This window comes from Podarcis muralis, chromosome 9 (assembly GCF_964188315.1).
Source record: "Podarcis muralis chromosome 9, rPodMur119.hap1.1, whole genome shotgun sequence".
NCBI lineage: Eukaryota > Metazoa > Chordata > Lepidosauria > Squamata > Lacertidae > Podarcis > Podarcis muralis.
This window is the reverse complement of record NC_135663.1, coordinates 77,073,679-77,091,467: the sequence shown is the minus strand read 5'-3', so window position 1 is coordinate 77,091,467 and position 17,789 is coordinate 77,073,679. Positions and strand designations below refer to the sequence as shown.

The 17,789-nt window shown below is 47.8% G+C and overlaps 1 pseudogene across 1 annotated transcript; it reads right to left on the bottom strand.

Moving 5' to 3' along the window:
* Positions 1–1,233: 1,233 nt before the first annotated feature.
* Positions 1,234–12,904, bottom strand: LOC114604016 (cytochrome P450 1A5-like; annotated as a pseudogene). The gene is made up of 7 exons (XR_013394286.1): positions 12,754–12,904; positions 9,526–10,396; positions 8,740–8,851; positions 7,510–7,599; positions 7,042–7,165; positions 5,095–5,181; positions 1,234–2,970 (listed from the first exon to the last, which is right to left on the bottom strand). The product of XR_013394286.1 is annotated as a cytochrome P450 1A5-like (transcript).
* Positions 12,905–17,789: the final 4,885 nt, after the last annotated feature.

Sequence of the window (17,789 nt, the reverse complement as noted above, 5' to 3'; positions counted from 1 at the left end):
TTGCTCAGGCTCGCTAAAGCCACTAAAATAAGTTACTTGGTAATTTCCCCTTTAGTCCCTCATAAAAGAAATAGACACGACACAGTCTTCTATAAAAGTATAAAAGAGTTTACTCACTAACATTCTGTTTACAGATGGATCCCAGAAGGCAGACTTAAGTTACAAAAGTAATATACCTGGAATCTATCCCATAAAGAGATAGACCCTTTGTCCTCTTTTGGCTGGAAGCCAAGAGAGCATCTTAGGCTAAGCAGATGTTGCTTCTTCGATGAATATAGTCAGAGAGAGAGAGAGATGGCGGCTAGTCCTATGCTTTTGTTACCTGCACAGGTGAGGCCACGAATACATGGCCATCCCTGGTCACGTGTAGAGGAAGTCTGTCCCAGCCTAGGCCTTCCTTCCAGCCTTCCTTCCTTCCTCTTAACCCTAAATTTGTAGGTACTGCTGAGACACACCTGTGAGACACTAATCAGTGTGTTGCACCACAGTGATGCTCATGCAGAACCAAAGATGATGTTTCACATCCTCAAAATACCACCTGCCCTCTGGGACTCTGTGGACTATTTGCATGCTCTTCAGAAACAATATTGAGAGTGAGCGGCCTCCTGATTTATCCCTCCCTCCGCCTTCCCCTGCACTGCATCCTGAAGCTTTTATCTCTTTGGGACAATCTCTGTGCAAAGACTGGTGGGAAAGACTGGTTTGGTGGTCCTCACCCAGAGGTCTTCTCCAAACTTTGCATGCAGGAAAGGTTTCCTCTCTGGATCTTCCCAGTCTTATTTCCCAGGCCTAGTAAAAAAACAAAACCAAGCAACCCTACTGTTTTGTTTTCACTCTCTATTATTTTGCACCATATTAGTGCCCTCTGATTACTTGGTTGACCTAGCAAAGGGCTGTATCCTCCAGAAGGGAGCAAGCTGAGGAAGGGAGTGGGTTGGGGTAGACACGTGTTTGTTTTCATTTAAGAAATGTTTAATTTGCACCGTGATGAGTCATTTGGCTCTGAGCCCAGACAGCTTGCAATGCTTGCAATGGGGCAGACTGTGGCACTGTTGGTTCAGCTTGGGAAATCTCACTCTGCAGGAGGCTGAGAGACAGTTTGGTGGCAATGCTCTATTTCTGGATTTCCTGCATCAAGCAGTGCCTTGGACAAGACGTGATTTTTGTCTCCTCTTAGTTAAAAAAGAAATGATCCAAAAAAAAATTTATATCAGGGATGGAGAAACTCACATATTCCATATTTAAATATCCATTTTATTGCAATGTACACATTGTTTCTAAAGTACTTCATTCTAAAATATACGTATATATTGTAATGCTCTTTGTTACATCTTCCAAGCTGAGACCTAAGCTGAGACCTCAGTCACAAAAAAGCACAGTATTCAAAGGGGGGGAAATGAATTTTGATCTACACAGCAGCTACTGGGGTTGCAAAACCAGGCCATTTTGCATTGGAACTCACAGAAGTCAACTTTTCTCACTCCCAAGTAAGTGCACATCGGATTGCTGCTTATAATGGGTGTGTTGGACAGACAATATATCTGTTAGTTCAGTACAATGGGAAGTTATGATCTACGCCAGGGGTAGAGATGGGTAGACCTGTCCATTTAAGTTTCTCTGAGTTTCTTAATTTCCAACCTGAATTTCCATTCTTCCTATTTCGACATTATATTGTGAACCGCCCTGTGATCATCTAGTAAAGGATAGTATAGAAATTTAATAAATAAAATAAGTAAATCAGTTTGCGATTAGATATACATTTAATTCCTTGTGAAAACTCACCAACATTCTTGGGTGACTTTCTCCTGAAATGAACATTCCAGTGCACTTTTCCCCAGCATAATTAATCTTTGCTTGCTTTTTTTTTTTTTTTTAGTAATAGATGCAAGATGCCTCTGTACAGGCATGAACACTAGGGCGGTTCATTAAAAACTTTTTTTTTAAATACCTGCTCCAAAGGTCTTATCTTACTACACTAGGGATTATATAGGTAAAGGTAAAGGTACCCCTGCCCGTACGGGCCAGTCTTGACAGACTCTAGGGTTGTGCGCCCATCTCACTCAAGAGGCCGGGGGCCAGCGCTGTCCGGAGACACTTCCGGGTCACATGGCCAGCGTGACATCGCTGCTCTGGCAAACCAGAGCCGCACACGGAAACGCCGTTTACCTTCCCGCTAGTAAGCGGTCCCTATTTATCTACTTGCACTCGGAGGTGCTTTTGAACTGCTAGGTTGGCAGGCGCTGGGACCGAGCAACGGGAGCACACCCCGCCGTGGGGTTTCGAACCGCCGACCTTTCGATCGGCAAGCCCTAGGCGCTGAGGCTTTTACCCACAGCGCCACCCGCGTCCCTTAGGGATTATATAGCTACAGTATATCTGAAATTTCATGCATATCAGTTAATGTCTTGACCCTGCTCTGCTGAATTGAAATTTCAGCCTTCACGATCTAGGAAAACGGCCAAGTAAACGGCTATATTCATGGAGGAGGGTCAAGATATTGACTGATATGCATAAAATTTCAGATATAGATATATAATCCCTAGTGTAGTGCGATAAGATATTTGGAGCAGGCATTTTCAGAAAAAAGTTTGTTATGAACTGCCCTAATGCACACATAGACAGATGTGTCCCTCCCCACCCCTGGCACGGAGTTGTGTCTTTGCCGCTCACTCATGGCTACTCTGTGGGAAGCGCTGTTTTACTTGGAAGTGCTCGCATCGCTTGTACTTCATGGAGAGGCCATAGCGAGGGGTCATGTCCACCTTCACCCCGTCCGGGATACTGAACTGCAGTTGCTGGAGCAAAGTGGCCAAGAAGAGGAAGACCTGCCACCGGGCAAGAGGCTCTCCAATGCACCTCCTCTTCCCCAGGCCAAAGGCCAGGACCTTCTCGCTCTCATCCCGGTTGACAGTCCCGTTGGCAGTCAGGAATCGCTCTGGCTTAAAGGAGGAAGGGGATTCCCAAAGGGTTCTGGAAAAGGAGCATTTTTTGAATGAATGAATGAGCAGGCAAACTCCTTGCCTCAAGCAGAGATGAGAGAAAAATATTGATTCAGTTTGCATAAGGACACTCTGAAACAATATACTAGCTGAAACACAGCCATCCTTTAAACTCACACTTTCAGGAATTTTGTAACACAGTTCTCTGGCCAAGTAGAAAAATGCTTAAACTGGGGTAAGACGTGCCTAGGAATGCATATATTGGTGAGAATGATATAATCATGAGTTATATCGGGAGGGAGTGTTCAGCAAAAATGTGTAGATCGGGCAAGATTTCATACAGATATGTGTCTACAAGGAGAAATTTGTTGAATTATTTTCATGAGGACATTTTTTAAAAGAAGATTTTAAAAAGAATATAACTGAAAGAAACTAAAATTGACCAATTCATCAATCCCTAATCTCATGTGCATCTATTTAATCTTTCTCTGAACTGGGGTGTGGCGTGGCAGGGCAGGGTGATATGGCCCCGGGCACACACTTTTGAGGGGGTGCCCCCCCCGGGATCCTCAACCTGCCCTGCCTACCACTGGGGGGTCTCTGGGCCCCAGAGCCCAGCCAGGCCATGCCGCCAAGTCCCTAGGCCCCTCGCTCAGATGGCAAGCAGCTACAGGTGGAAGGAGGCAGGCAAGGGATGACTCCAGTGTAGCCTGGCGCTCCTCTCCGCAGGCACTGGGGGGATTCACCTGCCAAGGGCTGTGTCGACTGGCTGGGCTCCGCTGTACGTAGGCAGGCAGGCAGCACGGCTCAGCCCAACTTCTTTCTGGTGGTGAGGGCTGGGCTGGTACAGCAGACTTTGTTCAACTTCCGCGCCTGGGTGCCAGCAAACTCCACTACACCACTGATCTGATGTGGCCAATGTGGTGCCCTCACCTTACCCTTGACCATTAGCTATTGGGACTAAATGGACATTGAATTCAGCAACACCTTGAGTACAACACAAGCCTTATTTTTTGTTTTAAAAAGCTACTTGTTGTTGTTGTTGTTGTTTTTGTTGTTAATAATAAATAACATTCCTTGGGCCAGGGACTAGCTTCACGACTGCCAGAGGGAGCAGCTAACCAGGACTCTCTCTTCTAGACTGGAAACAGGGAGAAGCAGCTGCCCTTGAACTCAACATTTTGAGGAAGGTTGTGATGTCTGTTCAAAAAGGCATAATGGTGAATCCAAAGCTGGTTCGCTGTTCAAGATACATTCTCTTACACACTGCCTCATCTCCACAGCAGTGTGAGATTTCGGGGGTCCAGGCTTACCCAGGGTCTGAGAACCCTTTGGAAATGAGGCACAGAGGAGACTGTGGCGTCTTTAGGGTATATGGTTTCATTTACACATATATACAACCTGCCCCTGAGTGGTGAGACTGCAGAGCAGTCACATCTCAAGAGGGCCTTGTTTCGCCCACGGCTGCAGCCTCAGATTCCAAGAGACCCCAAACATCATGTGTGACCCTCTCGGCAGGATAAAACAGACAGACCGCCTTGTGCTTTGCCCCACCCCCTCCAGCTTGCAAAATGGACCCTTTTTTCTTTTTCGCTTAGCTCATCTCCCACTTCAATCCTGGATGCTTCCTCTCCCATCTCTGGTATGGTCTCAGCAGAGAGTGTTTTGCCTTGTTGATGGCTTTCCTTGAGGATTAATAACTGGCCATCATCTTCTTCTGTCCTCCTAATGACCCTCCTTCAGGGAGCTGGTCTGGCTTGTAAACATAAACTAAGCCCAGGGATTTCCATCTTTGGCACAGTTTAGTCAAACTTTGATCAATTCTAACTTTTACCGAATCCAAGAATTTTGGGTGACTTGCACTCACAAACTCTGGCACCCAGAACCTATACCAGTATGTCTGTAACATATTCACACTTAAAATCAGGGATGGGGAACCTGCAGCCCTCCAAATGTTGTTGGACTCCAACTCACATCATCTCTGACCACTGGTTACACATGCTAGGACTTATGGGAGCTGGAGCCCAACAATATCTAGAGAGCACCCAATTCCCCATCCCTGCTTAAATGAGTGCTAAGGAACATGACTGATCGGTACAGTGAGCATGCACAAGGTGTGGGGAACATGTCTTCCCAAGGGCTGAGATACACTTACTCATCATGGTTGACTTGCCACTGGTTGACAAAGACACAGAGGTCCCTTGGGATGTAGTAGCCATTCAAAACGGTGTCTTTGGTTGTACTGAAATGGGAAATAAATGTATTTATTGGGGAAACCCCACAAAGCACCTGAAGGGATGGAAGAGTGGAAGGAATGTCAAATGGAATTTGGGAGGCTGTAGGAATGAAATGAACGCCATGCAATGGGGAAAGGGATGGAGAGCAATAGGGCAGTTTCAGTTTTGGTCTTCTCCGACCCTGCCCATTTCCCCTCTGATCCCATCCGCTTGGTCCCCAGAAGGCACAAATCTGCCCCACAGGCTGAAAAAACCCCTGCCCCCTGCTGCAGTGGCCAAGGTCAAGTCGTATTAGCCACCTGTAAAGACAAAACAAGAAGGACGCCACTCCAATCATCCTAGGTTGCCATGCATTGTCCTTAAAGATTGACCAGTCTCAGACTAAGGTTACCAGATTTTTTTCAATGAATCTGGGGACACAATAAATGAATGAATGAATGCTCAGGACATTGATGCTGCAGCGATAGTGGTGACAGAGGGGCCGCTGCTGCCTTGACATCAACCTCCACGTTTCCCCTTCCTCTGAGGCTTCTTTCTCCTTTCTCCGTGAGCCTGGGCAGCCCCTGAGTTGTTGGTTCTTCGGTGGTGGTGGTGGGGAAGCGGTGTGCGGTGGGTCAGGCATGGAAGGCGGACAGGGGGCAGGGATCTCTCAGGCAGCGCGATGCCTCCTTTCCCCAATCCCATTCCTACTTGTGTGCAAGCATCTGGGAAGGAAGGCTTCCCATTGCCTAACTGAGAGATCCCTGTCCCCTCCTGCTTGCACGCAAGCTCTGATAGGCAGCGTGAAGCCTCGCTTCACAGCTGAGAGATCCCTGCCCCCTCCTGATGCACGCAAGTAGGAGTTGGGAGGCTGCTCCAATAGGCAGCATGAAGCCTCCCTTCACAGCTTAGTTGCTGGGGTCAGGGAGGGTGGAGGCAGCCCGGAAACTGCATCTTAGAGCCCCTGCACCACCATCATATGGGGACTTCCGAGCAGCTCCTGAAGCCAGCCAGAGCCAACTGCTCCGGGCTGCTGAGACTGCCACTGATGCATTTCCCAGGGACATCAGATGAAATCCGGGGACATTCCGGGGATGGAATTTGTCCGGGACTTATTTGCAAATCCGGGGACTGTCCCTGGGAAATGGGGATGTCTGGTAACCCTATCTCAGATGTTTCTCTCCCTGATCATGAAGACCTGGAGTTTTCTTCATTTTTGAAGGGTGAAAACCCTGAAAATGCTGCTAATTCCATACCAGATGGCCCACCCCATGTAGACGCAAGGAAGGCACAGGCTGAGGGTGAGGCCCCTCATGGACATGAGCTGGGGAATTGGGATGGGTTGGTGTGGCGATCACACAGGGTCCCTGGACGTTTAATGGTCTATTGATCCCTGTGCCACCACTGTGCTCACTTCCCCACTGCCACCAACCCGTTACTCTCTGGTAAAACACTGAGTCCAGTCAGTTGTTAAAAGTGAACCAAAAAAACACAAGTTCATTTTACAAACATTAACAAGTTTATGGTTTCTCAGATAATATTCCTGTCAGTATCTTAACTTTAGTTTCTTTACCGGCCTATACCTTCTGACTGATTATCTCAACTGTTTGACTGACTCCTCTTAACAAATTCTCTCACTCTCTCCCACCAGACTAGCCCAACCGACAGGCTTATCTTCTCTGTCTTTTCTAACTCCAGACTGTCTTCTCAACAACTCTAACTCACTAAAAACCCTCTGTGCTTAAACCTTATACACAGTTAACTCCTCCCCCTGGGTTCCCATTGGTTAGTCATTTTACAATTAGCTAACCCTTTCCCTATGAACCCAGTATGATGTCACACAAATGCCACCGTTTGCTTGTCTCTTTGGAAGGCTCAGGACTTACCAGTGAGGGATTGTGAAGGGCAGGAAGGAGGAGTGCCTGAACACCTCCAGAATGAAGGCTTCGGTGTAAGGCATCAGGGGACGGTCCGACAGCCGGGGCTTGCGCTCTCAGCCAATGCTCTCATCTACAGGTTAAGCATAAGAACATCAGAAGACTCCACTGGATCAGGCCAGGGACCCATTTAGTCCAGACTCCTGTTCTCTCAGGGCCCAACCAGATGCCCATTCCGCGAAACCAGCAAGCAGGACTCCAGCACAGGAGCCTTCCCCCCTCCTCTGGTTTCCAACAACTGGTATTCGGAAGTATTGCTGGCTCTGTCTGTGGTGGCAGCCATTGCAGCTAGCAGCCACTGAGAGTCCTTTCCTCCATGAATTTGTCTTTTAAAGCCATCCAGGTTAAAGAGGAGAGAAAGAAACTGGGATCCAGTCTGCCAAAGAGATGTGTGAATTATTATAAACAGAGTTTTACCTATTTCTTCCTGAATCTTCTTTTGGATTTCTGGATAGACAACAAGATACATGAGGCACCAGGACAAGGCTGTGGTCACTGTGTCAAACCCTGGGGGGGAAACAGAGCGGTATTTTTAAAAAACAAAACAAAACACAAAAGCCTTTTTTAAAAAAAGGGAACCTCCTTTTTAAAAGGTGAATATAATTTTAAAAAGGTAAAGGTACCCCTGCCCGTACGGGCCAGTCTTGACAGACTCTAGGGTTGTGCGCCCATCTCACTTAAGAGGCCGGGGGCCAGCGCTGTCCGGAGACACTTCCGGGTCACGTGGCCAGCGTGACAAAGCTGCATCTGGCGAGCCAGCGCAGCACACGGAAACGCCGTTTACCTTCCCGCTGGTAAGCGGTCCCTATTTATCTACTTGCACCCAAAGGTGCTTTCGAACTGCTAGGTCGGCAGGCGCTGGGACCGAACGACGGGAGCGCACCCTGCCACGGGGATTCGAACCGCCGACCTTTCGATCGTCAAGTCCTAGGCGCTGAGGCTTTAACCCACAGCGCCACCCGTGTCCCACGAATATAATTTTAGTCTGCATCAATTAAATAGTATCCAAGTCTCAATAGTTCCCATCTGAGTGAGTGTGTATATAATTAGACATGTTGTTGAGAATGGGGACACATATCTGTACGTCTCCCAGATGTTCATAATACCAGAGCTCAGGTTCATCCAAAGCAGCGGACTGTGGGGAGATTCAAGACAGACCAAGGAGAATTGGGGAGCTACCTTACAATTACAGTGGTACCTCAGGTTAAGAACTTAATTCCTTCTGGAGGTCCGTTCTTAACCTGAAACTGTTCTTAACCTGAGGTACCACTTTAGCTAATAGGGCCTCCCGCTGCTGGCACGCGATTTCTGTTCTCATCCTGAAGCAAAGTTCTTAACCCGAGGTACTATTTCTGGGTTAGCGGAATCTGTAACCTGAAGCGTCTGTAACCCGAGGTACCACTGTACTTGGTACTGGGAAACCAATTCATCACAGCTCAAGAATCCCTGACAGATGGTCATGCAGCCTTCAAAGGAAACCTGTTCAATGGGTCTTATCACCAGAAAGATCTTCTGAATGTTTAGTTGGAACCTCCTTTCATGTCATCAGAATCCATTGGTTCTGAACCTCCCTATGGAGCACAAGAAACGAGCTTGCTCCATCTTCCATGGGGAAGCCCTTCAGATATTTTCTCGAAACCTCCTTACCTGCCCCAAATAGGTCATTGACGAGGTTCACTACTTTTTCAGATGAGAGTTGAAGCTTTGCGTTTTCTTGGCTTTGGTCGATGAGGGAGTCTGTGATGTCCCGGATGCTGTCCTGGGAAGGAATAGAGACTCAGTTCACAATTATGGTGGTTAGAAGCCAGTTCTTGACTTCCCAGCTTTTTTTTCTGGTGCTGCTCTTGTGATTTGACAGCAAGGACAGCCTGTATTTGTTAAAGCATGCATTTTCATTGGATTTTAATGGGCATGCACTCTTAAAATGAAATTTCATCGCAGTTTTTCTAGTGTTGACTCTGGTTTTGTTTTGTTTTTTAACAACAACCAAGCATGTGGTGGTCATCGCATACAAGATGAAATGCAACCAGAAGGTGGAAGAAAAGTAACATGGAGGGCATAACATTTCATGGCCTATCTGGGAAGTCCGTATTTCAGGCATAGGCAAACTCAGCCCTCCAGATGTTTTTGGGACTACAACTCCCATCACCCCTAGCTAGCAGGACCAGTGGTCAGGGATGATGGGAGTTGTAGTCCCAAGACATCTGGAGGGCCGAGTTTGCCTATGCCTGCCTTAGTCCATTATATAGGGAAGAGCCATAGCTCAGTGGTAGAAGATCTCCGGTTCAGTCCCCACTGGCATTGCAGGGAAGGGCTGGAAATATTTCCTGCCTGGAACCATGGAGAACCACTGCCACCAGTCAGAATGGACAATGGTGAGCCTGAAGGACTTATAGCCCAACCTGGCATGAAGCAGTTCCCTGCATCCCTTACCTTGCTGAAGCTCTCATAGTGCTCTTGGACGATCTTCTGCAGGAAGGTAGTGAAGCGTTGGTTGATGGCCTTAAACTTCTGTATGTTGTTGCTCGGGAGGTACTGGAGGGCAGGGATGTAGTCAGCCGGGTTCCCGGAGGATGCAAACTCCACAAAGTCCTCGCTCACATTCACTATGCTGAGCAGCTCCTCATCTTCATGTCTGTAGCGCTTGCCAAAGCAAATGGCACTGATGACGTTGGCCACAGAGACCACCAGGTACCGGTAAGGGTCGAGGCTCTTCTTCTCCAGCATCACCTGCTGCAGTTTCATCACCAGGTAGGTGGCCTCTTTGGAGACGTGCTCTTCCAATAGGCAGGTGGAGGAGGAGTCAGGGCTGGGGGAAGCAGCGAAGCTTTTGAGGGCACTCTGGGCCAGTTTCCGACGCATCTGCCACACCTCCCCAGAGTCTGTGCTGAAAACCAGGCTGTTGCCTCCTGACACGAAGCGGGAGCTGAACAGGTCAGGACGGCCCATGAAGTCTCCTCCTTGCCTCACCAAGGCCTGCTTGATGGTCTCGAGGCCACTTAGCACTACCACCGGTCTCATGCCAATATGGATCTTCATCACATCTCCGTACTTCTGGCTCATTTGTGTCAGACTCAAGTGGGGGTTCTGCCCCAGATCCAACATGTTGCCAATGAATGGGTAGCCCCATGGCCCTGGGAGACTCTTTAGGCCCTGTGGCACCGGCGTCCGGAGGGATTTGATAGCGATGGAGATCAGGCAGAAAACAGCAATGGCGATGAGGGCTTCTGCAGCTGAGATGGTGCCCAGGATTCCCATCAGCGACATGGCAAATGGGGGCAGGGTGGACGAGTAAGAGACCCTCCTGAAATGAGCCAAAGGACAGCCCAGGAGGCAGGTTAGCGGGTGAAAGTCTGTGTTTGGCTTTGCTGAACTCAGAGAGTTGCAAGTAAAGAACCAAATACTTGCACATTAAGTTACATCATGCAAGAGAGTGTGTTCAGAAAGGACTCATTCAGGTGTCCTACATGCCAGGAAACGAAATTCCTGCAGATCTGTTGTCTAAGGTTGTTAACAGAGAACAACTTAAGGTTTATGTACAGCGGTTGCAATTGGGTTGAACCACAGGTGAAACGGGTTACATGGAAAGGGGGAGGATGTTAGAATATTCCGTTCCACCTAAAAAGGAACAGGCATGATTGTTGTGTGTCACATGCCTGTTTACTTTCCAGCACAGCCTTCTGGGAACTTCCGTTGTGTATAGCTTTTGCTTATGCTTCTTGCTTGGACACGAAAGGGGGAAGACATGTTTTTTCCTTTGTCCTGATGTATGCTGAATAAACTGCTTGTAAATACGCTTTACATATGCCTCTATCTGCCCTTCCATTGCAAAGTTTGTTTACTCTGCTGGCTTGTGTGCTCAGCTTCTGAAAGGCTTCTGAAGCTCTGAGTCACAGTTTTGATGCAGAACCAAGGACTGGAGTTCGGCTGGCGACCAGCCAGTGGGCTGGAGCCAGCTGGGGGCCTGACCATTGACCAGTCTGACTGAGGCTGATAGGATATGGAGTCCAAACACTCTTGGAGGGCCACAGTTTCCCCAGCTGTAGTTTATAGGGACATCGCTCTGTGAGTAATACCAGTTTTCATGGTTGTTAAATCAAACTCCCATTCCCTCGGAAGGTGGTGAACTCTCCCTCCTTGGAGGTTTTTAAGCAGAGATCTGGTAGCCATCTGTCAGTGATGCTTTAGTTGAGATTCCTGCATTGCAGGGCGCTGGACTAGATGACCATCGGTGTCCCTTCCAGCTCTACAGTTCTATTATTCTAAAACAGCTAGATACCATGTATATGGAGGCAATGCATGACCTTCCTTAGTTGGGGCTGATTCATACGACCATTAAAAATGCATTTGCTATTATTTTTAATTTAACCGCTGCTCCTTTCACCAAGCCCTCCATCTGCTTCTTACTTGCCTTGCCGTTTTCAGTGTCTTTCTGCTTCTCTCTGTTCTCAGGCACCAAGCTGATTGCCAATGACCTTTCATTACTGGTTGTCAATAGTCTATAAAAACACATTCTCCATCTGCTATACATTTTGGAAAGTTCGAGTAAGTTGTTTGTTTATTCTGCATCTGGACACCTCGAAAGTATTTTGCATATTGGCTATTGAGATCAAGGAGCAGGTTTTTGCCTCTGTTTGGAGACAAGGAGATGCCAATTTGAATCAAGATCGTGGGCTGAACCTTTCACAACAGAGCTGGTTTTTTTATTTTGGGTTTGTTTGGTTTTTTTGGTGTCTCAGAATTGCTGAGCGATGCCAGGTATGAAGCTGCTAGCCTATAATAAATGTTCTACATCATAGGAATAGAAATCTATTCTTTGACATTTTCGTGGAGAAGCAGCAGAGACTGTACCACAGTCACTAACATTAACCAGTTGTAGAAACTTTTCAAATGCCTGTCATAATCTTCCAATCTTCCAAACTACTTCCTTCTTTCCCTTTATGGAGAGCGGGGAAACCTTCCCAGATCGCCCCCACCAGCAAAAGTGTGCTATAACTTATGGACAATCTTCTTAAACTTATTTTTTTGGGGGTGGGCAGGGGATTTATTTATTTTCTTACATGTATCTCTCAACCTTCAGGTAGCCCTGAAGTTTTTAATGTTTGATGTTTTACTATGTTTTTATATACACTGTAAGCTGCCCAAAGCAGCTGGGGCAACCCAGTCAGATGGGTGGGATATAAATAATTATAATGATAATGATAACAATAATTCCGCCATAGAACGCGACTCTGCGGTAAACTTCCAGGCCCTGGCCAGATCCAGTCTCAGCCCACCAATGGCCCCAGGCGCCTTCAGATAACAGATAACATTTGGGACAGATAATACAGTCCACCCATGCCCCATCTCTGCTTCTGCAGGTTTCCCCATATCCCATCCCTGCTACTTATGGTCAAAATCCCCTTCCCTGCCTGGGAAGGGTACACTTTCCCAGCTGGGACCATCTCTATCCTATATCCCCTATACAACACATAGCACATAGCAGACTTATACTAAACAGGTAAAATGATACATTGCTATGCTACCTTATAATAGGATGATGCAGAAAAAGGCCTGCAGCAGAAATCTATGCATGTTGACTTGGAAGTAAATCCCAGCATGTTTGCTGGGGCTTGCCAACAGGCAATCATGCAAACATTTACAGCTTAGCACAATACAGACCTGTGGAGCTCAGATGGGCGAAGGAACTGGAGTCTTGACCAGTACTGTAGCTAATCCAGTCAGGATTTTCTGTCTAGATCTCTCTCTTCCCCCAGTGGACATGCTGTGATGAGCAGTTCCAGAGGTCATTTTATGCACTGCCCTCAGATTGGCCAATCCACGCCCTCTTCCGCTGGCCAAATCCACATCTTCCCAGCCAAGGCTGGACTAACAAACAGATACTATTGGAGGAAGCCCAACCCACTCCACTCCAGATTGTGGTGGAAGCAAACATGTCCCACATCAGCCAGCCACAGCCTTGTTGATCGCCACAAGCACATTCCAAGTGTTCTTGAGCTGTTGTGGTTTTTGTCTTGTCTTGAGTTGTAATGCTGCATTGAATAAAATTTGATTTCATTTTTTTTTATCAAAGCAAGCTCTCGGTCATTGCAAGAGAAATTCACCAAACTAAAGACTTCTGCTTGTTGAAATGTATAGCTTGCACCAGCTCAGCTCAGCAAATTGGAACAAAACAATGAGTGGTATTAAACCAGGTTTTACTCAGAGTAAACCCATCGAAATTAATGGGCCAAAATTAGTCATGTTTATTGATTTCTGTGGGTCTACACTTAGCTGAATATCACCCAAATGCAACTGATTGACCTTTCTCCAGTCTTCCTGCCTGAGCCCCAAAGTCCAACTACAAAGGGCAGAGGTTTCCCAGGAGTAAAGCTGTCCAGTTTGAAGATGAAGAATCATCTGAAGGAAGGTTAGGGGCCTTGAAGTTGCCCACTGTCCCCAGTTAGCACTTCGACAGCAGACTGAGCAGACATGCAGGGGACTTGGCCAAAGCCCATCCCACCAGGAGAAAGAAGAGGTCTTGTGTTTCTGTTTGAATGGGGGTGATTATTTCTATGCATTTAATTTAGCATATGCACATGTTATGCAAGGCGAGAAGAGACAGGAGAGCAATCCAAACGCCGGAAGGTCTGTTGCCTGGAAGATGGGGCAAGCTTGTCTTCTACTGCTCCGGCAGGGCGGACCCAAACCAGCTGATTCAAATGGCAAGAAAGGTGATTCCAGCTAAAGGTTAGGAAGAACATTTGAGGGTAAGAGTGATGGCTATGACCTATAAAACCTTAAATGGCTGAGGAGCACAATGCCTCAAGGACCACCGCTCTATTTAAGAACCTACCTGGACCCTGAAATCATCTTCTGAGTCCCTTCTTCATGTGCCTCCTCCATGAGAGGTCCGGAGGGTGGCAACACAAGAACAGGCCTTTTCTGCAGTGGCTCCCGGTTTGTGGAATGCTCTCCCCAGGAAGGCTGATCTGGAATCTTGGTTACACCAGGTGAAAATGTCCCTCTTTAACCAGGCCTTTGGCTGCTCGACATCTGGTGCCCTTTTAAAATGTCTTATGGAAGGGGGGATAATTGGGTTGTTTTTGTTTTTACAGTGGTACCTCAGGTTAAGAACTTAATTCGTTCCAGAGGTCCGTTCTTAACCTGAAACGGTTCTTAACCTGAGGTGCACTTTCACTAATGGGGCCTGCTGCTACTGCTGCTGGTGCACGATTTCCGTTCTTATCCTGGGGCAAAGTTCTTAACCTGGAGCAACCACTTCCTGGTTAGCGGAGTTTGTAACCCGAAGCATCTGTATCCAGAGGTACCACTATATTATGTATTTTCTGTTTTTTATGTTGTGATTTTATGTTGTGAACTGCCCTGAGATCTACAGGTATATGGCAGTATAATAATAATAATAATAATAATAACAACAACAACAACAACAACAACAACAACAACAACAACAACAATAGCTGTTTGACAGTGGAATGAACTCCCTTGCATGGCGATGGACTCTTCTTCATTGGAAGTTTTTAAACAGAAGTTGGACATGCATCTGTCAGAGATTCTTGAGCTGTGTTATTCCTGCATTGCAGGGGATTAAACTAGATGATCCTTTGGGATCCCTTCCAAATTTACATTTCTACGATATATCTGTCCTTAGTTTCCTCTTGAGGGTGGAAGACAATGTGTTGGTGGCCGACTCATCTTTGAAAGGTGCTAAGGATTGGATTTTGATGACTCTGCATTGGAAAGGGGTCCACAGCTGGTCCTTAAGGTGTGTTGGGCAAGAGGAGTGGTGCTGAGCACCTTGGACAGGAAGTCTTCTTCCTACAAAAGAACAAGAATACTGATATTGCCTGTGTGCACATAGGATTTCTTAGTCACCTTTAACAAGTAGGTCCCAGGACAGGTTGCAATAAATTAATGACACGATTTAGAATTAAATAAAACTAACAATATCTACAACACCAACAGAGAGTAAAGGTGGGTTGAAACACGTGTTCTGAGTGGCTTGTCCCCATTCATGGGGCAGAAGATGCTCATTTTGAATAATACAATTGTAGACTTGGAAGGGATGCTAACAGTCATCTAGTCATAGCTGTCAACTTTTCCCTTTTCTTGCGAGGAGTCCTATTCAGAATAAGGGAATTTCCCTTAAAAAAAGGGAAACGTTGACAGCTATGCATCTAGTCCAACCCCCTGCAATGCAGGGATTTGGGTACCCTAGAAAGATAGAAACTGTTCTTATAGTGAGCCAGACCATTGGTCCATCTAGTTTGCATTGCCAACTCTGGCTGGCAGCAGACAAGACAGGAGTCTTTCCCAGACCTAACTGGAGGTGTCAGGGCTGAAACTGGAACGCTCTGTATGCAAAGCAAATGCTCTATTGCTGAGCTGCAGTCCCACCCACGTCTCTGGACCTAGCTGACTATGTCGCTCTGTGTGACGCCAAACATGTGATGCGTTGGGTCACCTGGCAGGGCACCCACAGTGGAAATTTTGTGGGTGAGGCACCCAGCCCACCCACCCTGAGATGCTGGCTATGTTAAAGTTACCAGATTTTTTTCCAATGAATCCGGGGACACTTTTCAACTTCAATGGATTTTGTATGGGGACTGGTTTGTAAATCCGGGGACAGTCCCTGGGAAACGGGGACGTCTGGTAACCTTATGTGGCTGGGTAACCACGAAGGCAAGGAGGAAGAAAGGGAAAGGAAGGCCAGTGTTGGTTCAAGCAGGTGATCAAACTCCAAAGTCCCTGGTCAGGAGCAGCACTGCAGCTTGCGACAGGTCAGGCCAAACTCTGGTTAAAGATTGTCCAGCTTTGCGTGAGAAGCCTTTTGGCTGAGCTTCCCATTGTGCCCTGGAGTCCAGCAGGCAAGAGGAATGTGGCGAAAGAAGAGGTCAAGGCAGAGGAGGCTGGGCTGGAAAGAGAGAGCAGCCTTTGGGGTGAATCTGCTCTGCTGCTCCAGAGAAGCGGACACGGAGCAATGGATCCAAACTACAAGAAAGAAGATTCCACCTAAACATTAGGAAGAACTTCCTGACAGTAAGAGCTGTTCGACAGTGGAATTTGCTGCCAAGGAGTGTGGTGGAGTCTCCTTCTTTGGAAGTCTTTAAGCAGAGGCTTGACAACCATATGTCAGGAGTGTTTCCTGCTTGGCAGGGGGTTGGACTCGATGGCCCTTGTGGTCTATTCCAACTCTATGATTCTATGATTCTATGATTCTATGAATCATAGACTCACGGAACTGTAGAACTGGAAGGGATCCCAAGGGATCAACTAGCCCAACCCTCTGCAATGCAGGAATCGCAAGTGAAAGAACCCCTGACAGACAGTGGTGTCACATGGGGAGGGCCAGAGGGGTAGTGGCGCAGGGAGCATTTGCTGGGGGGGGGCATTTTACTTCTTGATGCCCTGCCAGCCCCAGCCCTTGCACCTCTGCCCACCCGTGGCCCTTGGTGGGCACAGCAGCCACACACTGAGGAGTGCACTCATGCTGTTTTGACAGCCTGTGTGAGAAGGATGAAACAGACATGGACCCTTCCTTTTCAGGGCGCATGCGTGTTGCATTTTTTCATCTCTGCCAAGCTAAGCAGTTGGCTCCTTATCTCTCTCGCCCTGACCTAGCCACTGTGATCCACGCGACGGCCAGCCCCAGACTGGATTATTGTAACTCACTCTACGTAGGGCTGCCCTTGAGACTGACCCAGAAACTCCAGCGTGTGCAGAATGCCGCGGCGAGACTCCTTATGGGGTCCTTGCTGCTTGATCACATTCACGCAGTGCTATATCAGCTGCACTGGCTCCCGGTGGAGTACAGGATCAGGTTTAAGGTGCTGATTTTAACCTTCAAAGCCCTATACGGCCTAGGACCCTCGTACCTACGGGACCACCTCTCCTGGTATGTCCCACAGAGGACCTTACGGTCTTCAAACAAAAACATCTTGGAGGTCCCAGGCCACAGAGAGGTTAGGCTGGCCTCAACCAGAGCCAGGGCTTTTTCGGCTGTGGCTCTGATCTGGTAGAATGCTCTGTCACAAGAGACTAAGACCCTGCGGGACTTGACATCTTTCCGCGGGGCCTGCAAGACAGGGCTGTTCCACCAGGCCTTTGGCCAGGGCACAACCTGACCCCTCCTTTGGCAATCCTCACAGAGCCCAATGGTTGCCATTAATCTGATTTGAACTGATTTTATAATGAACTGATTTTAGAATGTTGTATCATTTTACTGTTATTAGCCACTCTGAGCCTGGCTTTGGCTGGGGAGGGCGGGATATAAATAAATTACTACTACTACTACTACTACTACTACTACTACTACTACTACTACGTCCTCCTCATGCAGCCTTGCAGCGTCACCAAGTGGCACAGGACTGGAAGGCAGTTTGAGTGCGCCCTTTGGGCACATGCTTGTTGCATTCACCAAGGGCCACAGGCAGGCAGGCAGGGGCACAGTGCAGTCTTACTTAGCGGCGGCAGCAGGGGCTGGGCGTGGGCTCCATTCACCTTCTGCGCTTCTGTGCCCGCACCATCCCGGGGGCACACCTGCCCCCAGGCACCTGCCACGTGTGGTATGCAGCTGCTTACAGTGTGTGGTGTGCTGCAGCATGGCGTGCCAGGCGGGCCGTTGTCCCGGCGCAAAAAAATTCAAGGGCACAAGTTGGGTGAGGGATGCTTCCTCACCTCTGAATGTGTTTATTACA